General features: G+C 38.4%; 1 long non-coding RNA gene across 1 annotated transcript in view; it reads left to right on the forward strand.

Moving 5' to 3' along the window:
* Positions 1 to 5700, forward strand: part of LOC118761732 — a 17606-nt gene extending 11906 nt beyond the window's left edge. Inside the window, exons 2-3 of the long non-coding RNA XR_004997599.1 lie at positions 216 to 220; positions 5629 to 5700. This is a non-coding gene — a long non-coding RNA (uncharacterized LOC118761732). The remainder of the gene's footprint in view (positions 1 to 215; positions 221 to 5628) is intronic.
* The last annotated feature ends 1026 nt before the right edge of the window (positions 5701 to 6726 follow it).

Below are 6726 nucleotides of genomic sequence, written 5' to 3' on the forward strand. Positions count from 1 at the left end.
AGTCACGACCTCTCGCCTTCAAAATGGACACTTTTGGTGGTAATGCGTTCCAGATGATTATATACAGAAAGATGGTGTGAGCATGGCTCAAATGATTTTGCTCATCTGTAATGCACTTCCAATACAGTAAAAAAATAACAAAACTGAAACAAAAAAGATAAGACTAGTAGTAGTAGTAGTAGTAGTAGTAGTAGTAGTAGTAGTAGTAGTAGTAGTAGTGGTGGTGGTGGTGCTTGTGGTGGCGGCGGTGGCGGTAGCGGCGGCGGCGACGGCAGTAGTAGTAGTAGTAGTAGTAGTAGTAGTAGTAGTAGTAGTAGTAGTAGTAGTAGTAGTAGTAGTAGTAGCAGCAGCAGCAGCAGCAACAGTAGTAGTAGTAGTAGTAGTAGTAGTAGTAGTATACAAGCATAGAAATTGTTCTTATGATCATTGGTGCACTTGGTGCATCGCCCAAATTGCTACTTAAGGCTCTGAAATACAACAGAAGTGATATTACGTTGTGAAGGTCTTTGCAGAAAGTGCTATCCTGTATTCTGTAAAACAGATTCTTGAAACTCGAGTAGATTTCTTCTTAACACCAAACTTCAAAATAAAAACCTCTGCCAATTAAATTTCTCCTGTCAACGCAAGGTTACATCTGGATTCACTCTGTGAAGTTCGAAAACAATTGTTTGTTTGTTTAGCGATTTAGGGATTTGATATATTCTATATTTGCTGTGTATTTTGCTGCAGAGGTGACAGTGAGCAGATGGTAGTCCCAATGATCTGTTTGACCCTTGTTAGGGACTGAACTGTTTGAAACACTTTAACATTGTTGTTTACAAATTCTTTGAAAAAATAACTAAGAATTGCAAACGGCGTCGTGTGATGAGGAAGAGAGTGGTAAGAGAAGGTAGAAGTGAAGAGGAAGGAGGGGTGGAAACAGACTGATTTACACATTCACAAAAGAATATGTTTTAGCAATGGTTCAGTGATTTAAAAAAATATTAGCTACACACCCCATTTCTTTATTGCCCACAGGAGCTAAACATAGAAGGGACAAACAAAGACAGACAATGGGATTAAGTCGATTACATCGACCCCAGTGTGTAACTGGTACTTAATTTAATCGACCCCGAGAGGATGAAAGGCAAAGTCGACCTCGGCGGAATTTGAAATCAGAACGTAGCGGCAGACGAAATACCTATTTCTTTACTACCCACAAGGGGCTAAACACAGAGAGGACAAACAAAGACAGACAAACGGATTAAGTCGATTATATCGACCCCAGTGCGTAACTGGTACGTATTTAATCGACCCCGAAAGGATGAAAGGCAAAGTCGACCTCGGCGGAATTTGAACTCAGAACGTAGCGACAGACGAAATTCCGCTAAGCATTTCGCCCGGCGTGCTAACGGTTCTGCCAGCTCATCCACCACAGCATGACCATCCCAGGCCGTATTGACATCACTCCAAGAAAACAATAAGCCCAGTGTGACCAGATCGACAGCAGCTGCAACAGCAACATCTCCACCACCAGCATCACCACATCCTCGATGCGGAGTATATGGCAGTTGGTATTTGTAGAATAACGAGTACCACTTCTACTGTGTTCGGAACACAGCAGCAGTAGAAATATGTACAGCAGTAATAAGATCTTTGTAAAAGGTGATTGTGCAAGAGCTGCAAGAAAAATTGAGAAGGTCATTCAAGAAGAAAATAAGAGAGGCCATTACGCTCAACCTGAGAGAGTAGTCTCAGTTGCCCAGTGCTTATGATGCAGACGGCTAAGATAGTGTTATGGTGCAATGCGGTATTTCTTACTCGCACAAGGGAATATAGGATGTCGTAGTTAATATTCTCACAGAAGTCGACGTTCAAAGGAATTCGACTGTCTTGTGGAGTAATTAGGATTCCACTCTTGTTTCGGCTGATGAGTATCGAATGCTAAGGTAGAGATGAACCGGTACGATTGAATATCCGGTGAATAGCAGTTTGTGTTGTCTTGGAGAAAGAAAACACAATTCTTCATGTGAAGCAGTGTCGCAAGAAAAACTGGTTGACGATGTTGTTTCGATCCTGATGAATCAAAACATACTTGACAAAATCGCCTTACAAGATTGATTCTCCAAAGAAGATAACATTTTACATTATGACTGAGAGTAAAAGAACCAGATGGCACCCAAGAGCCTACCGTCCTTGGTAGAAGCCAAGGTACCAAAGAACCACATTACAGTTGATGCTAAACATCAACAAAAATACTAATACCAGTAGTAGCTTGCAAAGCAGTGGCTAAATCAATAGCGGAGACAGAAAAATTGTTAGGTATATCACTGCCACCAGCAAAAAAGAAATACTCATAGCAGTTCCACCTCAAGTGGGCAAAAGCACAAATACGCACCAACACGTACACATGCGCAGATGTGTTTCTGTTCTCTTCCCCGGACTACGACCCCTATTCCAACTCTTCGTCAAGCGACGAATTAGAAGACAATGCGAAACAATGCTAAGTTTTAGCCTCACCGTACATCTGGAGGGTAGAGGTGGTATTGCCTGAACAGTATAAATCTTCCTAATGCTGTAGCGTTGTCAGCCCTGTCTATCTGAGATGTACTCAGAGCGACGAAACTGTTCTGCATGCAATCTTTTAGTGTCGAAGCATTTTAGTCAAGCAACAGCTATTTCATGAGAGAGGGATCTGGCTATCAGTCGAATATATCACGAAGATCCTCCAGATGCTTGTCCAGTAGCTATAGCTAAAAAGAGTGTAAGATAAACAAGATTGAAAGGATTGATGCATACTCTTTGCCCTTCGATCAAGCTTTCATCAAGGGCCATTCTTCAAGTACCGCTTGGAAACGGAAAAGAATCTGGGGAGGGAAAAGTAATTACTTTCTTGGAAATAAGCAGAAAGTGGGGTAGAAGGACAAGTAAGGCCCAAGCGAAGGGGTTTACACTAAGCATGCTCCTGTAATTCAGGAGACACAATTGAGAAAAGAACTTGCTTTTGATAATGTGTGTAACCCAAGCTATTTGGGGCTTCTTTAGTATCTCTCTTCTTATTTTGATCTTTCATATAAATCATTTTTGTATAACATTACAATTCACGCCAATGATCAAAAGGATTCCAAGCGTGACCATCCCACCACATAAAAGAATCCACACCGACATAATGCAGCAAGTACCTTTTCTTCCACGAGGGTAGAACGAGATTTCCACTCCCTCCTTCCTCTTCACTTCTATCTTCTCTTACCATCCTCTTCCACATCACACGACGCCGTTTGAACGAGATTTCGTTTGGTTGCTATTTCTAGCATGTCTAAGGAGATTCACTATGTAAAGGTTTCCTCGTTGACTCGGAAGAAGCAATAATAAGTAGATACAAGATGTGGAAGCAAATGAAGATGGCATCATTAATTAATGATGTTATTGATTAAGTCAACTGACATCTTTAGTAGTTTAATAGCTGCAGCAAGTCGTTGGTGAAGTGGTAGAAACTATCAACATTAATAGCTTTGGGTGTTGTTTGATAACGGAAGTATGTCGGCTTATCAATGAGACGGACAAACTGAGGAAATGAGCTTATTCTGTCTTCATTCTTTTACCACTTGTGCATTTTGGACAGAGACAGAGAGGATAAGTTGATTGTGACTAGTATCATGGCTCTCTACAGACGATGTACATACAGATACGAACACAAATATATATACATGTGTGTATATGTATGTATATATATATATATATATATATATATATATATATATATATATATATATCATACATATATGTATGTATATGTATAAAGATATATATATACGCAAAATTACAATGTACGCATAGAGTTACACATGACACATAAATAGATACAAGGTGGACATTGATACACGCAAACATACACACGAGCATATTATACAGAGAGAGACAGACAGGACAGACAGACAGAAAGACAGACAGACAGACCGACAGACAGACAGACAGACAGACAGACAGACAGACAGACAGACAGACAGACAGACAGCAGGCAGGCATGTAAGCAGGCAAGACTGACAGACAGACAGACAGAAAGCAACAGACCAAACCTATGCAGTTTCGCAAAACTATTTCTACGGATGTAAAACGCATTGACTAAATATGCAAAAGACATACAACCGTATAGAAATATACAATTTTAACTACATTTGCATATATTGGTATGTATGTATGTATGTATGTATGTAAGTCATGATTCAGTTTTATTTCAAGATATCTTGTCAATAGAGAAAGAGCCGGTTTCTAACCTAGAACCAAGGCTTCTTCATAGGAATTTCAACATCAACAACAAAGTATTTTTGTTTGTGTATATTCGTATGTATGTATGTATGTGTATGTATGTATGTATGTAGATGTAGTATGTATGTTATGTATGTATGTATGTATGTATGTATGCATGTATGTATGTATGTATGTATGTATGTTGGTATGTATGTATGTATGTATGTATGTATGTATGTATGTATGTATGTATGTATGTAGTATGTATGTATGTATGTGTGTGTGTGCAGATTTGTATGTTTTGTTTTATGTATGTATTCTTATACATACATACATACGAATTAGCTTTCTCCTTTCTGGTTTTGTGAAGCCTAATTTATCAAGATTGGTATTTAGGCAGTGTGTTACACATCCCAGTGCCCCAATAATTACTGGTATAAACCTGAACTTGTAATCTCGATAGAGTAACTGCAGATTTCTCAATAGTTCAGCGTAGGTATTCTCTCTTTCACTGATATTCAGCTTTATGTTAACATTCGCTGGACAGCTGAATTTCCACAACTGTACACATGTATGTGTGTATGTATATCATTATTTAGATTATTTCAAGATTTCTTACCAGTAGAGAAAGAACAGGTTTCTAACCTAGATCCAAGGTTCCTACATTGGTATTTCAACATCAGCATCAGGGTATTTTTGTATATATGTATGTATGTATGTATGTATGTATGTATGTATGTATGTATGTATGTATGTATTTATTTATCTATCTATCTATCTATCTATCTATCTATCTATGTTGTTAGAATGTTGGACAGACCGCTTTTCATTGACTGTTCTGGCTCTTTACATTTTGAATTCAAATCCGATTGAAGCTAACTGTCCTCCTTTCGAGTTCGATTAAAAAGAGTACCAGTCCTGTACAGAGATCGATACTTCTCTTTTACACACTCTTTATTTTCCTCACTTTCTGTTTCTCCTTTCTCTCTCTTTCTCTCTTTCTCTCTCTGTTTCCCCCACCTCTGTCTCTTTCTGAAACAAATCGTGAATGGACATGAAAAGGGAAGGGCACTGCCAAATCTAAGAATAGTTCTCAAGACACGCCCTATGTCAGACAGCGCATCTCGAAGTACAAATTGTTGCTTGTGCACGCAAGGGAAGAAATGTTTAAAATATTCTCTGTCGATATTATAATACTTGGTCCTTAGGTTATGCAGAGCTCGCATATGCTGCTCCATTGCCTGTATTTGCTGGCCTTAGCTATAATTTCATTCCTTTTTAAGGACATCTAGGATATAAAAGCCACCACAGATGCCCATAGCGATAGCAAATTGCTCATCTCCGTTCTTTTTAATGCCATATGAAATATCATGAAGTAATGATTTCAGCATTTCTCACTAGAGAGGCCTTTAGCCAACAGGTCTTGGGATCTGATGATACACCATAAAGCTACGCCCTTTATGGACGGGAAACTTAAGATAATCCCATAAATCTGACCTTATCTAACTTTAATATATATTGCTCTTTAACTTTGAGTGTGCTTCTTTTTTCGGATTTATATTTACGGACGATTTATATATATATACATTTACATATATATATATTATATATATATGTGTGTGTGTGTGTGTGTGTGTGTGTGTGTGTGTGTGTGTGTGTGTGTGTGTGTGTGTGTGTGTGTGCGTTTGTGTGTGTGTGTTTGTGCATGAGTATGTATACACGCACATATGCATACACGTATCCTCGTCTCAGATATATAGAATTGTATTAACAAAAATCAGGTTCCATTCTATCTTCACTGTCAGAGCATGAGGATCGACCGCATAGTGGATTTCATAAGTTATTTCCTCTGTTCAATTCCTGGTTAGCCCTAATTGGGGAGACTCGCGAATCAACATCAGTCTAGCCTTAGCTATCTCTTTTGTTTTTCTACATCTCGAGAACCTGGGAGAACATTAATCAACGTATGTTCTTTTTGTCTTGGCTTCTGTTTCTACCTATTTGATTGGTTTTCTAAATTCATCCATCTACACACACACACACACACACACACAACACATATATATATATATATATATATATATCCGTAAATGTAATATGTAACAATTATTCGGTATCCATGATAAAACTCCGAGTCTCGGAGATTTATCATGGCTACCGAATAATTGTCACATATAACATTTACAGATAAATTCCTCTTTTTACATATCGAGGTCTCTTTCATTCTTTTATTGTATTACCATTTTTATCAGTATATATATATATATATATTACTCTTTTACTTGTTTCAGTCATTTGACTGTGGCCATGTTGGAGCACCGCCTTTAGTCGGCCCGAGGCTATAGTAGAAGACACTTGCCCATAAATTAAGTACCAGTGAAACACTGGAGTCGATGTAATCGACTAGTCCCTTCCCCCAAAATTGCGGGCCTTTTGCCTTTTGTATAAAGGATTATTAACATTGGTAGTTCACTGGTAAAATCGGTAGAGCGTCGGACA

The sequence above is a fragment of the Octopus sinensis genome, unplaced genomic scaffold, assembly GCF_006345805.1.
Source record: "Octopus sinensis unplaced genomic scaffold, ASM634580v1 Contig16873, whole genome shotgun sequence".
NCBI classification, from domain to species: Eukaryota; Metazoa; Mollusca; class Cephalopoda; order Octopoda; family Octopodidae; genus Octopus; species Octopus sinensis.